At 40.7% G+C, this 27,666-nt stretch overlaps 1 long non-coding RNA gene across 2 annotated transcripts in view; it reads right to left on the minus strand.

The window, feature by feature from the left end:
- Nucleotides 1–1,211: 1,211 nt before the first annotated feature.
- LOC136881206 (uncharacterized) overlaps nucleotides 1,212–27,666 on the minus strand; it is a 986,266-nt gene continuing 959,811 nt past the window's right edge. For both annotated transcript variants that reach the window (XR_010860995.2, XR_010860996.2), the window contains exon 4: nucleotides 1,212–1,299. This is a non-coding gene — a long non-coding RNA (uncharacterized lncRNA). The remainder of the gene's footprint in view (nucleotides 1,300–27,666) is intronic.

Here is a 27,666-nt window from a genome sequence, read left to right on the forward strand (position 1 = left end):
AACAAAACTAGGAGAAATTCAGTCAGTTTTGGAAACTTCACAATAGCAAAATTACTCAATATTTTACTGGTGACATCTTCTGATTAAAGTTCCAAGTTGGTGTAGTTTCAGTTTTACTGTTTTACCAATGTATGTATGAATGTTCAGTCCGTCAGCGCTTCCGCTGGTGGGATCCTCAACAGCTCTGCCATCAGCTGTCATAGATGGCCTAGGCATCACTGAAGAAGCGTACTAGGGAAATGAGGAGTGAGGTAGTTTCCCGTTGCTTTCCTTACCGAGCCAGAGTTGCTATTACATATCAGTCTGCTAAGCCCCCTGAAATGCATCAACCGACCCTATGAGCAACATTTTCACACCATTCATAGCAGGGACTGGCTGCATAAGGAATTGGCATTACTAGCATCGCTCATACCTCAGTCACTTTCATATTGTCAAAGCCAAGGATAAGACAGAGACAGATCTATGAAAGTAGAGGAGTTCATTTAGGCGCTAGTTTTGAATTTGCGGCGTTAAGGTGTACCTCCCGGTACAATTATTATTATTGTTGTTGTAAGTCAAAGTGTACAATTTTGAAATACTTAAGGGTTCGTGTGAATTTGTATATAATGATGCTGGATTTAGAATGTTAAACTAGTAGTATTTCTTGTAATATTTTCTTTCCATGGAATTGTTTGTTGTACTCTTGTTGTTGTAGTTGTTGTTGTGTAATTATGTTAAAACTTTACTTCATTATCGCACAACAGTAAGTGTTCCCTCTCACCAGAATATTTCTCAATTGCGATGTATTTGTTAATAATACAATAATAATAAAACTACTACTACTACTACTACTACTACTACTACTACTAACAATAATAATGTGTATCTAAATTCCTATAAAAAATTTTAAGGGGTTGTAGTGGGAACAAGGCACGGATGCAGGATCGAACCTGCCAAGTTGGAGATTGAAGACCAGCCTCTACCGTTTGAGCAACTCAATCCGCTTTCTGCAACGCTAGCTTTCTACTGCAGATAATGTGATTGTATGAACATTTAATTGATACTCAACTAGGTACTTCGCTAATTCTAACACAGCGGTCAAATAACACAATTACATTAAAATATCTTAATGCATTCTAATTGCACTAAGTGGTAAAAATCAAAAAGCTACTTTTACTACTACCACTACTTAAAGGCCATTACAAAAAATTAACGCCAATAAATATCGCTTACCACTCTAGATGGACTTGGAATCAAACACACACAGAACCGGTAACACCACCAATATAACCAAAGACTGATACTGGCACGCACGATCACCTGGAAAAAGAAACGAAAGTGTTCCAACTATGTAACTGTCACAAATAATCATGAACCTACGTTTAATTATTCACTGGTATAGTTCTTACACAATATATTACTCCTGTTCTTCAGGGAATAGGGAATGTACAATCTTGCTAAAGCTGAAATTATGAAATTTGTGTCGCCTGTTCATCTGAAATCTCAGTAGTTAGAAATTTTGAAATTATTGGAGTTTCTTTCAGATTCTGTTGTATGTTTAATGAAACGTATAGTTTTAATAATATTTAGGTTTTATTTTAACCTGAAACAATGTTTAAATAAGGAAATATAAGTGTGCTTAATTCAACTTCAAACTGACTTTCTTCTATGGTTTTTGTCCAGAGGCTTTCTTAAATTTTTGATATTTCTAGAAGTTCGAATATTATTGGTTCATTAGTTTGTGATGTTGCTCTGAAAATGTAAAACGGTATAAAATGATAAAGTAAATCCGTTTGAAAACTCACTGAATTGAACATGTCATTATAATACACATACTTAACACTTGCCAGCCAGAGATGTGACAATATTTCCAATGTAAAGAATGAAATTTATTCAGCTATTTCGTGTAAGCATTCTTTTACGTCCGAGCATTAGGAAATGCGAAGGGGTACCCAAAAAAACTGAATTATTTTCAAAAGCTATTCATTTTCAATTCTTTTTATTTACAAAACAACCTTATCCCCTTAAAAATACTCTCTATTGCAACTAATACATTTGTCCCACCGGTGCTTCCACTGTTCTAAACATTTCTTAATCATCTTTAGAACGCCGCCTGGTAGCATAAAACGGAACTAGAAAACTGACACACAAGTATTCTAAATGACGTGAAATCAAAATTTCGGCTTACAGTAGCAGGCGACATACGTTCTATTATTATTATTATTATTATTATTATTATTATTATTATTATTATTGATTCGTTGTGCCCAACTGTGGAGCACGTTTGAACTTATTTTGCACAATGTTTCTTCTTCTTTTCTTCCCAATATCTGTTCATTTTTTCACTGTGTTCCTTTCTGCGTGTTTCTGTCCAACCTGTAGTTTTTCTTGTTGGTTTCTCTGGGGTTTTTGCTTGTTCCCCTATCGGGCGCGTCCCAGGTGGCGGATCGGGGGGCTCGCCGGACATGTCCGGAGGGCTTGAGGGAAATAAAATAATTCTCGTGGACCAAAAACAGGCACAGCCAGAAAATATCTTGAGGCAACCTCTGAGGCTCAATATCTTAGTTGTAACTATGAGATTGACAAAGATCAATCTCCCCATTATCTTCAGATTACTAGCATGATGGCAACGTCAGTTAATGATACTACTACCCCAGGCCCTAGTATTCATACTAGGTTTTCTCGGTCATCGGATTCTGGGGGACCGAGAACATCATGCGGGAATGTATCTGAGCTTCACAAATCTCTTCGCCGAAAGGAAAAACATTTTATTGGCACTTTAAACACCAACACGCTTCGCAAAATTGGAAGTTGAAGCACTTAACACATTATTATTATTATTATTATTATTATTATTATTATTATTATTATTATTATTATTATTATTATCATCAGAGAATGCTCTTTGACCTGTTTATAGTTATACTGTATACTCAGATCCCGTGAGTCCCTGAGTGTATTCGATTCTCTATTGCAAAACTGTGTCGGCCTCACATTATTTATTTTGTATTTATTTTGATGACAGGGTTATCAATGTAACTTTGGCAGTTTTTCCTGTGGCACAGCCCTGTCAAATTTTTAATCTGTTGTAACCATAATATATGTTCAATGTTACTATTTTTGGGTAGTTCAGAATGGTAGTTTTACGTGAGTCAACGTCCAGTGTACTAATTTCTTTCTTTACAAACTATGGAAGTGAAAATATTTTCACTTATTCTATTAATGCTTTCAATTCACTTTCGAAACAGACAGACTGCACCCACTCTCAGAAGAGAGTCGAAGTTAACAGTGTAGCAAGTGCTTTACTGCAAATCGAGAACATTGCTCGTAACGATCAGAATCCCTAAGCAAGGAGGAGAGATATTCAGTATGATGACAATGTTATTGGTTTTACGCCCCACTAACTACTATTATATTTTTGGAGAGGCAAAGGTGCCGGAATTTTGTTCGGAAGGAGTTCTTTCTCGTGCTGGTAAATCTGAGAGCCTTCAGATACCAACAGCCTGAGCCAGGAATGAACCTGCAAACTTGGACTAAGAAATCACGCGCCTTAACCGTCTGAACCACTCCGCTGCGGGCAAAACAAAGAGATAAATAGGTAACATTGTGCTGTCTGAGTTTCAATAGAGGAGTATATAAAAGTACTGATCAGCAAAAAGCACTACATTGTTTGGAAGTGTGGTTCATGATGATCAAATTAATGACCTTTGTGAATCGCCATCAAATTAAATTTACCATTATAGATCACAAGAGCTGTACAACAATCTTTGCCACTTATGCCTCCAGATCGATTAGCACTTGACAATACCATTATGTCCTGGGTCTCCCTCTACATTTTATAAGGAGAAATTTACAAGATATGAACTGACGTTCATAGAAACTGCAAACAAGAATCATGAGAAAACATTAAAAATTTATTCTACATATGACTAACCCTGATACTATGTATGCAAGATTAAAATTTCAGACTAATACAGCTCAGTCAGCCTCGTTGCACAAACCAGCTTTAGTATTCATATTGCGGAGAAGAATTATGACCCATCAAACTTTTAATTCTACCTTGAGGCGGAATACCCGAAGGATGTAGAAATCTATGAAATTTAGCATGGTAATGTAATACTTCATTAACAAAGCACGTGCTACGGAGTCGATGCTATTGTACGTACTACCGTACGTCTTCGTTCAAAATGTTCAGAACCAGTTGGTGGTTGCCGTTAACTTGTTTGTTTGTTGAGCATAAGAGTGTTGCTATCGATAAATTTGAGTTTCCATCTGGATGCAAAGGAAAATCAAATAAATCTCGTACTTTTGTTTAAATGTGTTTTTGTGAAATCTTGATAATGCCATTTTATCCTAGTTATAACATGTCAAATTTTAGAAGGCATTCACTCTAGTTATAGTCTACAACTCATATATCATTTCAGTTTTACAATATTATTTTGTGGCTATAGAGTAGAATATTTTAAACTTTACTAAACAAGGCTGCGGAAGAGTCTAGTTTAGATATGAAAATCTGTTGGCACTGATGTCTGAAGTGGTTCAAAACTTCGACAGCTAATTTTTACTTTCATTTGCAATTTCCTATCGTTGAGAGGTACAGCCCTGCTCATTTGCAATTTCCTGTCGTTTATATACAAAATACAACCTGTGACAAAAAAGCTCTGTGAATGAAGTCAGAACGGTCGATCCGGTAACACTGGCGACACACAACGCTGCACCTGCGAAGCAGCAGGTTTTGACCACCTGCTCCCAACGTTGTTCAGTTGAGCATCGTGTGTGTGCTGTGTGTAAGACCTGTTTGACACAGTTGTGTTTAGTGTGTTGGTTCTGAACTGCGAACAGGAACATGAACGACCAAAAAATCAATGCACAGTTTTGTTATAAGCTTGGCAAGACACCGAAAGAAACGCATGCGATGCTGGTACGTGTTTATGAAGATCAAGCACTGTCCTTGATGTGTGTGTGTACGAGTGGTTCGCCCGTTTTCGAGGTGGCCGGGAAAGTGTTTCTGACAACCCCCGTAGCGTAAGACCAGCGACCGCCGTCAGTGACGAAAACATTGAGAAGGTGAGGATATTAAACACGAACGATCGGCGATTAACTGTGCGCATGATAGTAGATGAACTGCAGATTAACCGTGAATCCATGCGACAAATCGTTATCCAGAGGTTCGGGAAGAGGAAAACGTGTTTTCGTCTTGTGCCCCATCACTTGACTCACGATCAGAAGCAGGCACGTTTATAGGCTTCACAGGATTTTGTCGAAACGGCGGATGCGACACCAAATTTCTTGAACTGTATTGTCATTGAGGATGAAACCTGGTGTCTTAGGTACGACCCTGAAATGAAACGGCAAAGCATGGAATGGCGTTCTCCGGGTCCTGACATCCAACAAAACGCGACGAGGCTTTAGAAAACCATCCCAAAGGAAGCCTTCTTGCAAAGTTTTCAGGACATGTATCGCCGATCTCACCAGTGCATAGTTATGTGGAGTGGAGGGACTATTTCAAAGGACGGTAAGGTCACTGTCGTGCATTGTTTATATATGTTGATAGTACAGGATTATTCACCGAACTTTATTGTCACAGGTTGTATTATCCATATCCGCACTTCCTTCATCCGCACCCACATCAGCATCCGCGAGTGGTTATCCGTGTCCGCAATTGGATATCCGCGGATATTGGAAATATTAAACTATATTATATCCAACGTATTGAAATGGAAATATCTGTTAACATAATACAATAGGCCTGATACCTGGCCCCAGAACCCCAACAGTCATCGGTTTATGAGTAATTTTCTCTTGCAACAACTGCCGACTTATTAACCTTTGTTCTTTTCTTCCATTTATTACGGACAGGAGCCAGTTAGGCTTAAGCCAGATATACGCCTTTATGGTCTCAAGGCTCTTCATACTTCACCATTTTCCCATACCATTGTCAAGGGTCGCCTAATCACAAATTAGAGTATACCTGAGTGAAAATCGGTAAACTTTATTATTTATAAATTATCAGCAAAATTATCCGCATTGCCATGCAGTTTGTATTCGCCAACTTAGTGGATATCCGCGGATATCCGCATCCGTGCAGGGCTCTATTTATAGGCCTATATATATTTCTGATATTTTTTTCTAAATGCATCCAACTCATTTGAACATCCCAGTAAACTGAAATAATTACACAGATTTCTGTTACGTAAAGTCTCCGTGGCTCAGGCAGCAGCCCACCGCTGTATACCGTGGTTCAAATCCCGGCCACTCCATGTGAGATTTGTGCTGGACAAAGCGGAGGCAAGGCAGATTTTTCTCCTGGTACTCGAACCTACTATCTCCCGAATACTGGATACTGGCCGCACTTAAACGACTGCAGCTATCGAGCTCGGTAGGCACATTTCCTATCGTCGCCGCTAGATGGGGCTTCATTCATTTCATTCCTGACCCGGTTGAATGACTGGACACAGGCTGTGGATTGTTTCTGTTATGTATACGAAACATTGTACATTGGTCATTTTTGTGCGCTAATCTGTGTCTAATGTTTTGGTCCAAGGAATAGAGCGGCCGCGCTTTAACTCTGGCAGTGATTTGGCGACTATCTTATTCCTTGACCATTAATTTACACAATTGTATTACACAGCGAATATAGACCTAACTATTTATCGGCATGAGTTTGAACTGCGTCTATTCCTGAGTTCTACCTCCTTCCACAGACATACTGAGAAAACAAGAACGTTCGGAAGGATGAGACCGTCACCAGAAATAGGTTACAAGAATAATGCAATGATACCATCACATCTGAACTGTTTAGTGAAAAAGGAATACCTTCTTTCAGTGAATTAAGTGAACCATCTTTACCATTCTGGCGTATACAATAATAATACCTCCATCTACAGTATAAGCACGAGGTAAAACTCTTACTGCATAGCTTGGGGACGGGCACCACACTCATTTTTATCATGAATGCTTCATTGAAGGTATTTCCAAAGTGCAAAATATGGTTCGAGCGAGGTGAAATTTCTCAGGTTTGATTCTTTCTCGACAAAATACCTCTCGTACAGCGAGGTGAGGGGGTAATGTTGCTTCACGCATCATCATCATCATCATCATCATCCTCTATTGACGTAAGACTGAACTAGTCTAACAGCTTGCACATGGTCAACGCGGTGAGTACCCTCTTGTCATGACATTGGGTCCGCTAAATTAAGTAAACTCGTGTCCTCATCCCGAGGTGGTGCAGCTCTTTTCAGGCACACCCCCAATGGAGGTGAGCTGCATGTACCATTTCAACCACATACCAGCCCTCCTGCCATTCTGGCAGTACCGGGAATCGAACCCAGGCCCACGAGGACGGCAGCTAATTACACTAACCGTTACGCTACGAAGGCGGACATTGGGTCCGCTATCTTACCGTCATATAGCTCCTCAGTCTTTCTCATATACCTGTAGGCTGAGTGGACTTTGAACCAGCCCTCGGATACAAGTAAAACTCGCAGATTTGGCCGGGAATCGAAACGAAGGACCTCGGGTAAGAGACAGCCTTGCTACCTCTAGACCACAGGACTGCACAACGATATCAATAGTGTCGTGAAACTACAAGTTTTCTTCTATTATAACAGTTAATCAAGCAATATACATTTTCATGTAACAGAGAAGCACAGTACTGAGCAAGCGAGGCTCCGGTACTTCTATTCACGTATTTGTTTGGTTAAGGTTTATCATTTGTGAAGTAGAAACCCCACCCAAAAGGGGAATGATCCCCTCTCCTTTTGCTTAGAAGTCCTGGCGTACTCCTTGATGCTTGGCCAAAGGTTTTCGGTTATTGAATTCATAATTCTTACTCTGTCTACTTCAATAAAATTTCCACTCCATTTCGAGTGAGCCTCTGACCTTTCAGATATAAACTGATCAATATCCTGCTCGGAGTAAAGAGAGCGCCTCCTTTTTCACTGAAACACTGCCTTAACTTGATAGATATAGAATAAATGTTGCTCCCTAAGTCTATAAACCGTTGATATACTGGAGATACAGTTCTTAAAGTGCCAGACGTGTCTACTTTTACTTCCGTTGAGAAATATGGACATCTTTAAACCGACATATGGACAGTATTTTACGGAAGGCAAAGTGACAACAAGCAATATTGCTCCAGCGTTATAAAATTACAACCTAATAAAGATCTTTCTCTTTTATCCCTCCAAGGACCAGAACTGTCAGTTTAACCTCTTGTTGCACCGATGTGCGATAAAAGGAGGGGTTACCATTCATTCAAATGTCAGATGTATAAAAGAGCCTTCTCCCAGACAAAACTCAACATTTTAGATAAGTACCGAGCTCGATAGCTGCAGTCGCTTAAGTGCGGCCAGTATCCAGTATTTTGGAGATAGTAGGTTCGAACCCCACTGTCGGCAGCCCTGAAAATGGTTTTCCGTGGTTTCCCATTTTCACACCAGGCAAATGCTGGGGCTGTACCTTAATAAAGGCCACGGCCGCTTCCTTCCCACTCCTAGCCCTTTCCTGTCCCATCGTCGCCGTAAGACCTATATGTGTCGGTGCGACGTAAAACAACTAGCAAAAAAAAAAAAAAAAAATAGATAAGTGCATTCATTTCACACCAGATGAACTAGAATATAATATTTCTTCCAAAACGTTTCTTAATTCACATAATAATAATAATAATAATAATAATAATAATAATAATAATAATATCCGACTCGTTGGCTGAATGGTCAGCGTACTGGCCTTTGGTTCAAAGGGTCCCGGGTTCGATTCCTGGCGGGGTCGGGGATTTTAACCTTCATTGGTTAATTCCAATGGCTCGGGGGCTGGGTTTTTGTGCTGTCCCCAACATCCCTGCAACTCACACACCACACATAACACTATCCTCCACCACAATAACACGCAGTCACCTACACATGGCAGACGCCGCCCACCCTCATCGGAGGGTCTGCCTTACAAGGACTGCACTCGGCTAGAAATAGCCACACGAAATTATTAATAATAATTGTTACCGTGTTTTGGTGGATCAGCAGAGGTGAAAGAAGGTGCGGGTTGGAATGGGTCTAACTACAAATGCAAAAAATGGATTTTAAAACTTTAACAAGGTTATATTTTCTTTTCAAAATCATGAAGTAACAGAATAACAGGTACCAAGTAGCCGAGAAACAAGTTAAGGAAGTACAATTCTAGTACAACTTACAGTTCTTGGGCTTCGAACCCTTCACTTTACATATCCTGAGCTCCTAGCTCAAATTTAGAAGTGATAACTTTACATAAGGGCAGAAATCCCCTAATATATAGAGCACTTGCTCCTACCTAGCACTGTCAGACCTCCTAGAGGCACACATCAAAATACAAGAAAGAGCCGCCCCGCTCTCAATTTTACAAGCCTAACAAAGGCCACAACAAACTTTACTTCTAACTGCCCTCAAGGCACACTTACAAGGAAACAGGGGTATCTTGTACCCAACCTACACGGCCTTACAAGAAAAATATATTATTAATTATAAATGGCCCCAAAACAAGGTGAAAGGAGGCGAGACTTGCGCTCCTACATGAACGCTTGTAAAATACCTAAGTGGCGCTAGGCCAGTTACACAGGGGCTAATCCCAAGCTAGGGAGGTGACTCGTATAGAGAAAACTAACACTTTAAGGAAGAGTAGAAACTCAGTTATGAAAACGTATTCACCTCAACTTCAAAATGAAGGGGAGCTCGAGAGGGTAAAGCAATCTCTATCCCCAATTTACAGTTAAAGAAATTTGTAGTTTTTACATAGACTGAAATGGGATTTACATTTTAAAAAGGTTGGTTACATATTAAAGGTTTCGAACCTTCCCCGCGAGTTAAACTGCTGAGCTAGCAAGAAAAGATGTTAAATGGCCATTACCTTGTTGAAGATCTGTTGCCCGAAGAAAGAAGCGATTCCCGCCCCGTGCTACATATCCACACGCTAAGCTAGATGTTATTAAAGTGACGCTGAGACAAGAAAATCAGCAGTTTTTGTACCCTGGCGGAAAATTCGAGACGTTTCATGAATGATTAAGACCCGCCCACAAACGTTTATTGGTTAACAGCAGAAGTTACACACAAATCGATGAAAAAACACCTTATTGGTGGGAAATCAATTACAGAAATTTAGGATTGGTTAAATTCAAAACAGGCGGAAAGAAAGCTTAATATTGCCAACCCCCAAATGAGAGAACAAAATTTAGTAAAGAAAAAACTTATGAATACAAAATTTCTCGAAGAAAGTTTATTCCTTCGCACCAGAATGCATTATCATAGTTTTTTTGTAGAGACATCTGTAGAGAATGTCCACACTTCTTGATCAACAAAAGCAAGTCAAAAACACCCAGTGACATCTTCTGATAAACAGGAGAGTTGATTCAGTTGTTACAGTTCAGGGTTTCTCCTGTAGAGGAGTTTCAATTGGCGCAAGATTTGAACTTGCGTCATAGAGGTGTACCGCCCGGTATAATAATAATAATAATAATAATAATAATAATAATAATAATAATAATAATAATAATAATAATAATAATTTTAGCTAACTACTTGTAGGCTTCTTGAAGTGGTGTCACCAATGTCGCCGGTGTAGGCCTACTAAACTTTGACGTTCAGATCTACCGCCATCTAAAGTGACGCGCAGTTTACAGTAACTCAGCCGTCAGAACTGTCCGGCTGATGTTAATTTTATCGGGACAGTGGTGATCATCAGGAGATATTGGACTCTATGTAAGACAGAGCCTGATGTTTAAAATACAGAAGCACCTTCCTCATGTTTATAGGTTTACCGACACTTGAAAGAACGCCAGGCTGAGTGGCTCAGACGGATGAGGCGCTGGCCTTCTGACCTCAACTTAATAGGTTCGATCCTGGCTCAGTCCGATGGTATTTGAAGGTGCTCAAATACATCCGCTCCGTGTCGGTAGTTTTACGCGCACGTAAAAGAACTCTTGAGGAAGTAAATTCTGGCACCTTGGCGTCTCCGAAAACCGTGAAAGTAGTTAGTGGGAAGTTAATTACATAAGATTACTTCAAAGAACTCCGGCGGGACAAAATCTGCAGCAGTTCAGCGCCGGTGGAAACCGTAAAAACTAGTTAGTTGACGTAAAACCAATAACGTTATCACTATTGATAGTGGTGGTGGTGATGATTATTGTTTGAAGATGGAGTACAACTGGGCAATCATCCTCTATTATTATTATTATTATTATAGATATATGCATCATCCTAGATTTAGATTTGCTCTGGGGTGTAAGAAATGAGCAGAATAATTAATAAATGAGGAAATCACAAGATAAATAAGAATCTACATATCTATATAAATGAAACCGTAATGGTCGCGTGCCTTTTCCCTCATTCCATACAACTCCTCAGACTGTTACGCCTTTCAGAATTACATCTGAAAGCCTATGTGAATTACCTTTTTCTAAATGATATTTGTTTGTGGCGTCGACCTCTAGAGATTTTCTGCCACTACTTGCACCATATGACATGAAACCGGAAATGTAGAGTGTTGAATGTGAGGAAAGGAACGTTAAGGACGACACAAATACCCAGTCCCCAGGCCAGGGATATTAATAATTTACCATTTAAAACCCCTGACCCGGCGGGGAATCGACCCCGGGGCCGCCGGGTGACAGGCGGACGCGTTGCCCCCTACACCGCGTTGCCGGACATGTGAATTACCTACATGTTTCCACAATCCTCCATTTCCAACTAGCACTGTGACGTCGTTTATTTTCAAACCTCTTATTATTCAATAATTAAAAATTAAATCTAACTATCGTCGTCTTTACTCCTCTTACCATCGGGGGAATTGGCAGAGTGGTAAGGTGAGCGCAGCTGTGTGCATGCATCCGGAAGATAGTGGGTTGGACCCCCATCTGAAGGCAGCCCTGAAGATTGTTTTCCGTAGTTTTCCATTTTCACACCAGGCAAATGCCGGGGCTGTACCTTAATTAAGACCACGTCCACTTACTTCCCACTCCTAACCCTATCCTACCCCATCGCCGCCATAAAACCTATCTGTGTCGGTGCGACGTAAAGCACATTGTAATAATAATAACAACGCTTCTTACCCTCTATGGCGGAGTCCAGGTACATTTATTATTTTATTTTTTGTGGTATGTGAAGCCACATCTTTCAAGTTTCTTCTCAATTAATTTACAACTGTTAGGTCTCCCAGTCTGCCCAGTCTAAATGATAAACTATCAGAAAAATAAAACTTATGGTAACAGTATTACACCTCAAAAAGAAACAATTCAATTCAATTCAATTCAATTCAATTCAATTCAATTCAATGTTTCGGTCTTGAAAGAACATCATCAGTTTCTATCAAATTACTCTCAAAAATATTTAGAAATATGTAAACATTTGTGTTTCAAAATTGTGTTGAAGTCCTCAAATACCCGAAATTTGGAACTAATTGTGATACATTAAGATTCATGAAATAAATGAATAATTCGTCCTATTTACTTATTAATTTCTAAATTTGTCCGCCTCTGTGGTGTAGTGATTAGTGTGATTAGCTGCCACCCCCGGAGGCCTGCGTTCGATTCCCGGCTCTGCCACGAAATTTGAAAAGTGGTACGAGGGCTGGAACGGGGTCCACTCAGCCTCGGGAGGTCAACTGAGTAGAGATGGGTTCGATTCCCACTTCAGCCATCCTGGAAGTGGTTTTCCGTGACTTCCCCACTTCTCCTCCAGGAAAAATGCCGGGATGGTACCTAACTTAAGGCCACGGCCGCTTCCTTCCCCCATCCTTGCCTATCCTTTCCAATCTTCCCATCTCCCACCAAGGCCCCTGTTGAGCATAGCAGGTGAGGCCTCCTGGGCGAGATACTGGTCATTCTCCCCAGTTGTATCCCCCGCCCCAGTGTCTCACGCTCCAGGACACTGCCCTTGAGGCGGTAGAGGTGGGATCCCTCGCTGAGTCCGAGGGAAAAACCAACCCTGGAGGGTAAGCAGATTAAGAAAGAAAGAAAGAAAGAAAGAAAGAAAGAAAGAAGGAAGGAAAGTTCTAAATTTAATGTATTTAAGGATTTAAACAGAATTTTAAAAGTCAATGTTTATTATACATTTACAAATCGGGCGTGATTTGATAGAATCCGGTGATGTTCTTTTAAGAACTAATCATGTAATTTTATTTTAAATTGATTTCTTTCTTTTAACAGTTGTAACAATTTATTATTTGAGTAAAATTTGCTCATAAATAGCCGTTTAATACGTACTAAAATCATCTTAAGTTTTATTTTACCTTTGGTGACTGCTTGTACGTTTTTGCTCGTAAAACTGGGAGACGGTTGGACATGTTTAAACCAAACTCCGTATTAGAAATTTAGGATTGTGTTATCAGGTTCATATGACTTCAAGGTCATATATAGGAGTAGGGGTTTATATAAATATTATTTATACATCTGTTTCCATTAAAATTCGGTCTTTGAAAAAATTGTATATGACAAAATTTATAAGAAGAGTCAAATCCGGATGGTTGATAACATACATACATTATTGTAGGGCAGATAAAAACCGCGATTTTTACGAGTTTGTTTATTTCTAATCCTAGTCTTGGCAGACCATCGGTGTGGATGATTTCAGGGTCAGTTCAAAGGCGAGGTTTCATGAAGAACAAAACAGTCAGTTTACTTTTTTGGTATCTAACCCCAGGCGGGATGCGGAAGGCTCTAAATTCAGTGTCGGATTTAGCGAAGAAATGGGCCTTGAAAATTAATGGGAACAAATCTAAAATGCTAATAGCCCAGGCACACAAAGGAAGAAGGGATGACGGGAAATGGGTTGTGCAGGGAGAAAGGTTGGAACTGGTAAGCAAGTTAGAATATCTAGGAGTCATTATTAACGGTAAAGGCACCTGGAATTATCATATCATGAGGGCGAAGAACAGAGGGTGCGCCGCCCTAGCCTCAGTCAAAAACTTGCTAGCAAAATATCCGGGTATCAATTATAAAACCCTGAGGTTAGTCCTAAGATCGGTGATTTTCGGGAGGGTATTGTATGGAGCTGAAGTCTGGGGTTTGGATGATAAAAGGAAGACGAATTATTACTAATTTCGGTAAGATGATGATGGGGCTACCGAGGTGTACAGCCAATGCAGGGGTGGAGTTAATCTGTGGGGAGGATTTGGAATCTGAGTGTGTGAAAAGAATGGTTAGATATTGGACGAATTTGAAAAGACAGGAAGGTGGGAGGGTATTACAGGCCGCGTACGAACAACAACGGAAGAATATGTATAAGGGATGCTGGCTAGATAAAATTAAGGGATACTTGGAGATGATAGGCCTGGGGTACATGTGGGAAGAGGTGTGGACGAAGACAGAAGCTAGAGGAATGAAGGTACTGGTAAGGAGGATTAGAGATCTAGGTAGGCAAAAATTATTGGCAGAAAGTAGATTAAGAAGTTTCCTTAGTGTTTTTAATAAAGTTGAGGAAGTAACGGGGATAAATATTAGATACGTTGCGAGGTTAAATAGGAGAGGGTTGATATGGTGGATAATGGGACTTTATAAAAATAGAGGATGATTGAAAGGTGGAGACAATTCGTTATGTATACTTTGTGGGGCAGAGAACAATGATTTTCACTTATTAGGTAATTCTGAAGTAACAAGTAAGATCAGATTTAGTCTGTTGGGTGCTAAACATCGGAAAATGTTAGAAATAGGAGACTAGCGGAGTATTATAAGGTGGATTATTAAGGAATGGGAAGACGGAGATTTGAACAGGTACTTATGTGCGTTTAAATGCATGTGTGAGAAAAATGGAAGAAGGGGCTTCATAGGGCGATGGTTGTGAGCTTAGCTTGGAGAGAATAAGGGGGTAAGTGTTGGAATGTAGACGGGTGTTTTTGATGTTTATGGGGTCTTGTATAACAGTACCCAGTGGTTTGAGTTTGTTAGGTATTTTCAGCAGTAAGTGAAGTGTAGGTTATGTGGTCATAGTGAAGGATGTAGAATGCGAGCCTGGAGGTGAAGTAAGACCGGGTGACAGCGATGGGCATGCAGATTGCGATGTTATTGAGTATGTAAATAATATGGTATGTGGAAAGGTAGAGGCCTTACCGATTGCGAGATTGCAAGTCAGTATGCGATTGTTGTCATTTGGTGTGCTTCAAATCCAGGTTAAGTATGTTAAGGAACAAGGATTGCGAAGTAAGCAACTGAGTATACAAGGACTGAAGTGGAATCTGCTGTAGCGTAAGGTCAGCCGTTTCTTTTTCCTTTTTCAGAACTATTTGTTGTGACGCTCGTGTGATGAAAGCAAGGTCAGAGTAGGGCTAGATTGGTTGTTTTGTAGGTAGATTTTTGTTTAATATTATTATTATTATTATTATTATTATTATTATTATTATTATTATTATTATTACTATTATTATTATTATTGCTTTGTGAACATGTATCTGGTTTACGTGCACGTGCAGACGCAGCGCCACGACAGCAGTCAGAAAAACTACATTACGTAATTGAAGAACATGAGGAATTTCGCACAACTTAGGACAAGGAATTGTACCGTACTACATATTTGGAAATCTTCTTCGTCTTTCTAGATATTATTCAGTCTTATCGTACTTTACACTACTGCGACGTGATACTGAAGAGAAACAAACATCATTTCACGGGTGAATGGAGCCACATAACTTTGCAAAATTCATGGACAAAAAAAGTTTGTCAACAATAAAATTGAGCCGACTAGCTATTGTTAATTAACTGAGGCGTTAACTGTCTCTTCTGTCACCATTTATATATGCTAGATAAGATTTCTGTTTGAAAGAACTAACCTTTCAACGATACGATCACGACAGGTTTCAAGTAATAAAAATGCAAAATTGTCAAAGAGATAATGAACAAAACAGGAATGAGTGAGCAAATCACGACAGACGGACACAGCGGACGAACGTATGACAAGAAATGAGGTTTTTTTGCTAGTTGTTTTACGTCGCACCGACACAGATAGGTCTTATGGCGACGATGGGACAGGAAGGGGCTAGGAGCGGGAAGGAAGCGGCCGTGGCCTTAATTAAGATACAGCCTGGTGTGAAAATGGGAAACCACGGAAAACCATTTTCAGGGCTGCGACAGTGGGGTTCGAACCTAGTCTCTCCGGAATACTGGATACTGGCCGCACTTAAGCGACTGTAGCTATTGAGCTCAGTAAAATGAGAGAGAAGAGAGTGTTGAGGAACGAGGAAGAAAGAACTAAGTAGAGAAATACGGAAGAAAAAAAATTCTTAAAATCATTTCAAGTTAGCTAATTGTATGGAGACATTCAGTTTTGCAGTAGGATATGTGCATTATTTCGTAACCAAAACAAAAACTAAATGTGGCATTTAACAGAAAGAACTGAAGCTGAACAATTGAGCTAATACTGAGGGAGTAAGGATTATATATTGACCACGATACATGCCCCGGGTGTATAATGTTACTGCATCAGACCAACCACAATCCTCCAAGACCATGATAGTGGTTAATATCCTCCACGGAGCAGCGGCTATACACTACAGCCCACAGCAGACAATAATCGTGACAGTGGTATGTAATGTAATTAGTAACAGCAATCGTGTTGGCGCCCTACATGTTGCATTATAAACTGAAGACCTTGGATGTGTCATCCATGACCATCGTACTCAAACACTCCTCACTTCGGCTGAAAATGACAATGCAATACACTTCAAACAGCATCCAAGAAATTACCGAGCTCGATAGCTGCAGTCGCTTAAGTGCTGCCAGTATCCAGTAATCGGGAGATAGTGGGTTCGAGCCCCACTGTCGGCAGCCCTGAAGATGGTTTTCCGTGGTTTCCCATTTTCACACCAGGCGAATGCCGGGGCTGTACCTTAATTAAGGCCACAGCCGCTTCCTTCCACTTCCTAGGCATTTCCTATCCCATCGTTGCCATAAGACCTATCTGTGTCGGTGCGACGTAAAGCAAATTGCAAAAAAACAAAAAAACAAACAAAAAAAAACTAAAAAAATTACCGCTTAGATGTACGAAGGTATTAATCTGATCTATGAATGGCTGTAAATAAGTAATCGGTTATCTTCCATTAAATACCTTCGAAAAATACGTTCACTGATTATATCTCAGTTACTAATATTTATATACGTAGAGGCAAATTCACAACTTTTCCAGAATTAGTTATAGACCAGAATTTTTCATGGAATGAACACACTTTTTTGTTGTGAAAAACTTCTATGAGTAATTTGAAGTATTCCATAAGACGTTGAGGGGCTTTACCATTCAATACCTTAAAATCAGTCTACATCAGCCTTATACAATCTCAGTTGTTCCGCATGCGTTTCATTTTGTCTCGTGGCAATAAATATAGGTCGAAACCATCGCAGACATTAGCAAATGGAGCTATTCGTATTATTTACAGACTACATCCATTAACACCCACTATACCAATATTAAACGTTCGTCCTCAATTTTCATATTCCAGGCAATAAATAATTTGTGTCGTCGTCGCCGTCGTCTGGATCCTCAGTCCATAGCTCGGTTAGATTCAGCATCCCGTACAACTTTATCCTGTGGTAATCTTTTCATTTATACTTAACAACTACATCCCGCTTCTACTCTAATCTAACCCATAGTTGGTCGGTAGATGCAGAATAGGTGTCAGCCGTAAAGTGGCCACGGCTGGTCCTAGGTCCAACAGATCTGCACTCTGACCGACCAACCGAGCAGAGGTGGGGTAGTCACGGCTCTACCGTGGCTCTACACCTCAGCATTCGGGGGACGGGACAGGGCTGGACCTCAGGCCAGCCAGAACCGTCGGTTGTCGTGAGAATAGTTTTCCGTAGTTTTCCATTCTCCTGCACTAAGGCGAATGCCGGGGCAGTTATTGTATAGGGAGCGTGCACGGCCGCTCTTAGCGCCTCTAGAGGAAGAAATCGGTAACATAATGGTGATCTCGTCTTGAGCGGTCAGTCCAGGCTGTGTAACTGTGGTTGTGAAATTGTGGTAGTAGTAGTAGTGTTTTTTTTTTAGTTGCTTAACGTCGCACCGACACAGATAGGTCTTATGGCGACGAGGTGGTAGTAGTAGTGTATCAAAATGCCTAATAATTCTGAAACTGTTGTGCAGTGAACTGCCACAACACACAAAGAAACACGCATGCAAAAGGAATTACATTTCACACATTTCCTGGTCGTCCATAGGAATCGGGCAGATGCAGGAAGTGGATTTCGGCTGTGGGAAGGATAAATTAAGTACAGTAGGCTACCTTATTTCATTTCTGATGTAAATCGCACATTTCATATCTCCCATTTCAAACATACCAGGTATGCCAGTCAAGAACACATTCATTTAAGTACACTTTGAAATAGTACATTTCTTTTCAATTATGCATTGCAGCAGGTTCGTATGTTTACATTCATGTCCTTCCATGTGCACGTGTCTTTCTACGCCGAATAATAATAATAATAATAATAATAATAATAATAATAATAATAATAATAATAATAATAATAATAATAATAATAATAATAATAATAATGTTTTCCTGCATTTCAGTGCAGATGGAACTACATCGGAACCCACCAAATGCTCCGTCATTTGCAGTGAACGTTTTGTTGGAGGAAAGCCAAGTAATATTGAAAATCATTCATCATTTATACCATCGCGTTTCATGAGAGCTATAAGAAGAAACCGAAAAGAGAATGTGATGTATCACGGTTTTAAGAGTGAGTAAATGAATGAAATGCTGAAATATACATACGTCTTCTAACCAGGAAGTTCATGAATTTATTGTGAAAATTTAATGTGTGAAAAACTACACAAGTCGGTGCAAGCAGCATTTGAGATTGAAGTAACGACTTTCGAATTCACTTGTTTTTTAGTGGGAATGACGTAGGCACACAGTGCAACTCAAGCACAGTACCATCAAGTATTTCGGAAAAGGTGGATAAAAGTTGTGGTCCCAACACCCCCCTGGACATATGCAGAGGATTTCATGGATACCAGAGATTAAAAAGTGAGGCACAGTTGAAGGATTTAACAAGTGTTTCATTTAAAACATTCAGTTTTTACTTTGTTTCTTTCTTTCTTTGTTTCTAAAGTGTATATAAATATAAGTAATAACTATGTTTGTTTACACTTTTTAATGAAAATGAAATTGGACCTTTGCTTCCTTGGCAGTCATATTTGGTGTACATCGGACTACTGCTGCGCGAATAATTTTTACTGCTCTCGGAGTAGTCAAGAAACGCACTTCTAATTTTATTTTCTGTCCTAGCAAACTTACGTGCAAAATACTTTGCCTCGCGCTTTTAAAACATTATTATCCTGAAGCACGAGTTATAATAGATTGCACAGAAATAAAATCAGAAACGCCAGCAAGAATAGATGAGAGATGTTACATGTATTCTTCGTACAAGTCATGTTATACACTTAAATTTTTATTAGGTGTGGCCCCAAACGGAACTATTGTTTTTGTTTCCCCTTGTTATGGTGGAATAACTAGTGATAATTTTATTGTTACGGTAACAATTCAGGCTTCCTAAATCTTTTGAGTGAAGGGGACGTTATATTAGCCGACAAAGGATTCCCAGGTATTAAAACAGTCACCTCATTCTTTGCTTGTTATGCCGCCTTTTCTTCACAATGGGAGATTTACAGAAAATGAAGTGTTACAAACTCAGAGTGTAGCAAGTGTGGGAATTCATGTTGAAAGATGCATACAGAGGGTCAAAATTTTCAAAATCTTGAAAAATATTCCTAAAAATCTGTTTCCGTATATTAGCGACATCGTTTACGTAACTTCTGTGCTAGGAAATTTCTTGCCACCAATAATAAAGAACATAGAACTCTAACCTCTGCACATGAACCGCTCGTATAGATCTATCTTATCGGAACTTCGCTTAGCAACATGACGTGAATCAGCTGAATTTCTGTTTATTTGCTTACTGGATGCTGCCTGTCAATAGCTTGTCAAAAGCACAGTCAATTTCACCGGAAATGTCACTCTAGAAATTCGAGTTTTCACAGATTCATAGATATGAGGTAGTTACAATATTGTTACTAATTTCGCCCTTTGACGACAATATCAGGTTTAAATGTCTTTTTATATGTACAGCATTACAACTTCCATAGCATTGCATCATATTTATCTTGACAAGATGCAACGATACTTTTTGCCGTAACTATGAAGCAAGTCTTCCAGCGGAACACACTCTCACCGTATTAATTCTCGGAACTCCGCCAGAGCGCTCTGTTACCAGTACCATGCACGCTCCCTATAGGCGACGACCGTCAACCCCCTCACCTTCTCCGTGCAGCTCCTTCAGCGTAACAGATCTCTCTGCTTGAGAGATGGCATTACCGTCTAAGAGGCCCACCTTCCCCTTCAGGGGAGGAATGAAAACGTTTAGTAGTAGTAGTAGTAGTAGTAGTAGTAGTAGTGGTGGTGGTGGTGGTGGAGGTAGTAGTAAATAGCCCTACAGTTCTTACCCTTTTACACTTCTCTCAGAAGCTCACTGAAGAAGTCCTGGGCGTCTATAGGTGAGTAATTTCTTCTTCCGGTATTTTTTTCCAAATCATCGTCCTTTCATTAAATCGGTTCATTATCTCTTCGTGCCCTTTATATGCATTTGACCTTCAGCATTCTCCTGAACACCAAATTTACCAAATTTCAAAACATTATATTCTCTTTCATTCTGGGCTATTAATCATCCATCACTTCAATGCAACGTTATGCTCTACAGCAGGGCCTCTCAAACGCCCAAAATCTCACGCGTGCGAACTGAGGCGCAGAGTTCCTGTGCACAGTGCATCGGTCCCACTCGGCTCGGCTCGGACCAACGCTTCATCTCTGGGCTACTCGGATAAGCTCGGTTCAACTCGGCTCGGATTTCGAGCGCTAAGAGCAAGTGAGGAAGAAGGAGACTGGCGGAGCGAGCGAGACAGGCGTGGGGAAAGAGAGAGACAGCGCTATTGCTCCAAATCGAGGAGTGGGGATCTGCACTCTGGTCAACCAAACGAAGTCGTCTTTTTTACCGTGCACAGCGCAATGCACTGGTGCATGCACCCTGAGAGGCCCTGCTCTAGAGGAAAGTATATGACAGCATCTTTCTCATGTGTACTGTATATCTATGTTTTAAATGGACTAACTTCTTTTCTTATTGGCTTTCCTTGTTTGTGCTAGTCTACATTTTAAGTCCTCCTTTCTTCTACACTCGTTAGATATTCTACCACCCACGTAACGATATCTTCCTGATACTTCCCGTAGGACTTCGTCTTCTAACCTTATTTTTGCTGCACCATCCGCATTCGTTCGCCTGCATTCCGTTACTTTTGTTTTATATGTATTTGTTTTCATCTTTTGTTGCTTCTCTACAACTGTATCCAATCCATTCTACAATTTACTGGGATATTCAGCAGACTCAGATAAAATAACAATATCATCTGCGAATCTCAGAGATGTTATTTCTTCTCCTTGGACTGTGATTCACTTTCTGAAGTCATTTCGTTTATTGCTCCTTCTACAGTATATAAACAAGGAAAATGAGGCAAACTGCAGCCTTGCTTTACTCCTTTCTGGATGACTAATTCTTCTTCATGGCCCTTGATTCTTATCACTGCAGACAGATATTTGTACAGATTATAGGTAATCCCTACTTCCCGGAAGATTGCAGTTCCTCACGAGGGGGATGTCACGGTCAGATAGATTTAGGATAGAATTAGTATAGATTTAATGTAGTTAAGTAGTTAGTTATAGGGTTAATTTAGATGTAGGAGGTGCCCTAACATGTGGACTGGTCTTCCGCCCATGTTGGAGGCAGCTTAGTAGATTTAGTTAGGGGTGGTGCCATGCATGGTGTCTGGTATCCCGCCCGTGTGGGGGGCCACCAAGTTAATTGTAAGATTAGAGGGTTGTAGGGTTTGCCCTTACATGTGGACTGGTCATCCGCCCATGTAAGGGGCCGCTTAGTAATTTAATTGGTGTGTTTTAGTTCTGTCTATAATTTTTCAGTTTCATTGGGTTTAATGATTCTTTGTTTTATGTAATGCCATTGTGAACATGTATCTGGGCTAAATGCCTGTAATGTTCACTAAATTATTTACTTACTTACTTACTAATCCCTCCTTCCAAGTGTTTGATTATGATCAGCTTCGGAATTTCAAATAGCTTGATCCAATCAATGTCATCGAATGACTTGACAAGATCTAGTAATGCCATGTACGTGGGATTGTCCTTCATAATTTCATCTCCTAAGATCTTACAAATTCAATATTGCTTTGAATGTTCCTAAATTACTTCTGAAATGAAACTGATCTTCTCGCAGATCATCTTTAATTTGTCTCTCCAATGTTCTGCAAATATAGGGGGTGATCAAAAAGTTTCCGTTCGACGGCCTTAGAGTCCTGAATTAGGATGCCGTGAGCATGGAGGCACTCATCCCGCCGAGGCAGCAGGTTGAAGATCCCCGTGTGATAAAACACCGTGTCCTGACGCGTGAAGGAGTCCGTAACCACCTGCTGCACATCCTCGTCCGGCAGAAAGCGTCCACACTTCAAGGCCTTTTTGAGGGGACCTACGGCGTGATAATCGCATCAAGGCACATCTACCGCCCGCTTGTTGTTCTCCGTAATGCAGGAGGCTGGCCTCTCAGATCGACCGGCGTCTTGCGTCGAAACGCGACCCGCACTGAAATTAGTGCGACATTCCACAACGGTGGTTTTCGACAGATATTCTGCCCCTTACACAGTTTTCATTCTCCGATGGATATCCACCGGTGTTTGCCTTTCAGCAGCCAATAATGGAATAAAGGCACTTTGGTCCTGTTTGGATGCCTTTGGTAATAACGTCGCCATAGTTCACGTGGCCGCATTTAACACACGCACCTCGGCACGACATGACTGACACACTAACCCGTTCGCTTACAGGTCCGTGCTTATATATACCCGCTTCGAAGTCCTGCTATATTGCGTGCCCTCTGCAGCAACGCCCTCAAACGAACTGTTTGATCACACTTTATAATAAGAATTGATACTTTTGCAAACGTAAAATAATCTAAACTGACTGTGTAGGTGTTTTCTCACTTGATAACACCTTTCTCTCAAAAACAAATCTCACAACATTATTTTCAAAATCAGATGGCATGTCTCCTGTATCATGTATCTTACACTTGCACCATTTTCTCCCAAGACAGAGAGTATTTGTATGTATGTTGAGTATTCAGTCCAAAGGCTGGTTTGATCCTAATAGCTCTGCCAACAGCTGTAATGATAGCCTAGGCGTGACTGAAGAGGCATACAAGGGAAATGAGGAGCGAGGTAGTTCCCCGTTGCTTTCCTCACCGAGCCAGAAGTTGCCAATACATATCAGTATGCCAAGCCCACTGAAAAGCTTGCATGAGCGATATTTTCACACCATCCATAACAGGGTCTGGCTGCATAAAGAATGGTATTACTAGCATCGCTCATACCTCGGTCACTTTCATATTGTGAGAGCCAAGGATGAGACTGAGACAGATCAATGAAGGTAACTAATTTATTCTAGCCCAGGCCAGAAGGCATGGTGTACAGTAAACACTACATCTCGCCAGCAAATACAGAGAGTTATTATGATGACATATTATCAATATTCCACGTACCTTTTTCCTATTTAGGTGCCTCAGTGATCTGTGAGATTCTGACCTCAATATGAGGTTCTTCCACTTCATCAGCATCAGTAGCCTGTTCGTTTTACAAAACAGTATTATCTTTCTCACTCCGTTCACGCAATTCTTGAATATGTTCGCGTCGTAGTCCTGTCTTCTATTTTGCCTCTAGAAATGGTTTATAATAATTTAAGGTAAGGGTGTATTATGCCCGACGGCAGGTCCGAGCCTCCGAAGAGGTGTGCCCGAGCCATAGTTTACGTACAGTAGGGTGGCCAGTTCCTTTCCGCTCCTCCATTCCCTTAAACCCCCACCAACAGCGCGTGGCAACCCATCCAAGTATTGACCACGCCCAATATTGCTTAACTCCTAGATCTCACGGGATCCGGTGTTTCAACACGGCTACGGCCGTTGGCTTTATAATAATTTAAGTCACACTAATTACAGTGTAAATTTTAACGAATAAATTCGCATGATATTCGACAAAAATCTCACAATTAATAACAAATAGGTATAGGAAGTGTCACATATATTAGGTTTAAAATGTTGAAAACATTCCTGGTCCGCCTCTATGGTGTAGTGGTTAGGGTGATAAGCTGCCACCCCCGGAGGTCGGGGTTCGATTCCCGAGTCTGCCACGAAATTTGTAAAGTAGTACGAGGGCTGGAACGGGTCCACTCAGCCTCGGGAGGACAACTGAGTAGAGTTGGGTTCAATTCCCACCTCAGCCATCCTGGAAGTGGTTTTCCGTGGTTTCCCTCTTCTTCTCCAGGCAAATGCCGGGATGGTACCTAACTTAAAGCCACGGCCGCTCCCTTCCCTCTTCCTTGCCTGTCCCATCCAATCTTCCCATCCCTCCACAAGGCCCCTGTTGAGCATAGCAGGTGAGGCCGCCTGGGTGAGGTACTGGTCACTCTCCCCAGTTGTATCCCCGACCCAAAGTCTGAAGCTCCAGGACACTGCCCTTGAGGCGGTAGAGGTAGGATCCCTCGCTGAGTCCGAGGGAAAAACCAACCCTGGAGGGAAAACAGATTAAGAAGAAGAAAAAAACATTCCTGAACATACCGAACTAAAAGTCTGCTTGCCTTTGAGGCAGAAATACTGTATAGTGTATTTCCTAGATAACGGTATGTACTTTGTTGATCCTATATGAAATAGTACTGACATTGCATTTCATGTATGGAATAAATTGTATGTTACAAATCAAAAATTTGAAAGAAAAATGTGTAATGATCTGTACTGTCTTTCGGTGTAAGATTCTGGCTCCTTGGGGGCTTGCCTGATAAATAAACTACAAATAATATCGTCACTTATCGCACGTACAGAAGTGGAATTCCAGGCTCTAATAATAAATAATCGTATTGTTAGTATTATTACAATGCCCCGTTGGATGCATGTAGCGTACCTGGAATAAAGCACACAGTGAGAAGATGACTATACTGACCTAGCATATATAAACAATCACAGGTTTCCATGGTTACATTCCAGAAAGTCTGACTCCATGGCTAAATGTTTAGCGTGCTGGCCTTTGGTCACAGGGGTCACGGGTTCGATTCCCGGCAAGGTCGGGAATTTTAACCATGATTGGTTAATTTCGCTGGCACGGGGCTGGCTGTATGTGTCGTCTTCATCATAATTTCATCCTCATCATGACGCGCAGGTCGTCTACGGGAGTCAAAAAGAAAGACCTGCACCTGGCGAGCCGGACATGTCCTCGGACACTCCCGGTACTATTTGTATTTATTAGTGAACAAAACAGGCATTCAGCCCCTAATACATGTTCACAATAATAATAATAAATAACAAATAAAATTAATAAGAATAGTCCAACCTGAGCCACCCCTCTCCCCTATATACTAAATAACATCAAATGAAATAAACAATACCGTCCCGGTTTTATACCAGAACCAACTCCATCTACATCAATTCACAACAGCCTGGTCAATGTTTACATACTACTGCTGGTGTTACAACTCCATGCTTGTTATCACTCTCACGTACTCAGCCTTCTTACTTCAGCATTTTTTTTTTTTTTACCTCTATTGTTCCCTGACCTACTCCAGCCTAAGCTGCAAGCGCAGCATTACCAGGTTGCATTCCAAACCCGCCATTACATGATTGCATACCAACCCGGCCATCCTATTCCGTCATTGCGTTCCAATCAACCATACCGCAACTTTTACCAATCTGCGTTAACATTGCTTCATTTCATTTCATTCCGTCATAACACCCATAATAAAATTACCTCTCATCTCCAGAGATTTCGACAATGAATAACAAATACCAATCACGCCTCCAAAAATTTTGGCCAGCAATACTCCAACACCCATTTTAGCAATACCACACCAACCCTACCTCATATACCACCTCTACTTCTTCTTCACCTTCTGCCATCCACCATCTTGTACCACCACTTCTCCAACACCACATTTCAACCCTATAACATATCATAATTTAATACTTCATACCAGCTCTACTCCTTCCACAAATACACTCACCTTCTGCCATCCACCATCTTATACCACCACTTCTCTCACACCACATTTCCACCCTATAACATATCATAACTTACATTTACCATACACTCATACTCATCCTACCCGTCATAATTACCTACTGAAGACTCCATCTTCTACCAAACCAAAATTTACAAATAGCCGAGTTACATTACTACATCTCCATACCTTTCCAACACCACATTTCAACATATACCACCTCTACTTCCAACACCACATTTCAGCCCTAACACGCACTCGTCTGCCATCACTCAGCATTTATACCAGTCACCAATACAATACAAAATGATAATAAACTCACCTGTTTCCAGCCCCAAAAATTAAATAGCTATCAACACCACATCTCAACCCTATAACATATCATACTAAGCCTCCAATACTTCCAACACCACACTTCAGCATACCAGCTCTACTCCTTCCACAAATGCACTTACCTTCTGCCTTCCACCATCTTATACCACCACTTCTCCAACACCACATTTCAACCCTATAACATATCATAACTACATCTCCATACCTTTCCAACACCACATTTCAACATATACCACTTCTACTTCCAACACCACAATCCAGCCCTAACACACACTCATCTGCCATCACTCAGCATTTATACCAGACACCAATACAATCTCAGTACCACCATCTCTACTTCTTCTACAAATACACTCACCTTCTGCCATCCACCATCTTATACCACCACTTCTCCAACACCACATTTCAACCCTATAACACATCATAATTTGCTCAATTTGCCATACACTCATACTCATCCTAATATCCATCATAATTTCCTACCAAAAAAAAAAAACTCCATCTTCCCCCAAACCAAAATTTACAAATAGCCAAATTACACCACTTATCCAACACCACATTTACCATCACTCCTCCAGCTCCAAATATCAACAAACTGTCATCCACCATCTTATACCACCACTTCTCCAACACCACATTTCAACCCTATAACATATCATAACTACATCTCCATACCTTTCCAACACCACATTTCAACATATACCACCTCTACTTCCAACACCTCAATTCAGCCCTAACACACACTCATCTGCCATCACTCAGCATTTATACCCTACACCAATGCAATCTCAGTACCTCCATCTCTAGTTCTTCTACAAATATATCTTCTATCTCTCCCTGAGCTCCAACCCAACTTCTGATCGAGGTACTCATAGGTTAACACTGGCCTTACTTTTATACCCTGATCTTGTCTAACTACACCACTACACTCAGCTCTCTCAGCTTCTTGTTGCTCACTCTCCTTTCCCCCATCACCCCTTTGATCTTCAGCCTCTCTCCTGCATTGCCCGTCCACTGCTCTTTCCTTACCGTTGTTCATACTTCCACGTAGCACCTCGTTCTGTCTCTCTTGACACTTTTCAGTACTACTTCCTATAATTACACTTCTACCCTCGTTATCTTTCACTTGCCTATTATCTTCCACTCGTTTATCTTCCCCGTTATTCACTACACTTCTCTTAGCCTCCTCATCTTGTTTCATCCTTCGTTCTAGGTCCATCAGTCTATTCACCGACCATACTCTCCTCCATCTGT

The sequence above is a fragment of the Anabrus simplex genome, chromosome 9, assembly GCF_040414725.1.
Source record: "Anabrus simplex isolate iqAnaSimp1 chromosome 9, ASM4041472v1, whole genome shotgun sequence".
Classification (NCBI taxonomy): Eukaryota; Metazoa; Arthropoda; class Insecta; order Orthoptera; family Tettigoniidae; genus Anabrus; species Anabrus simplex.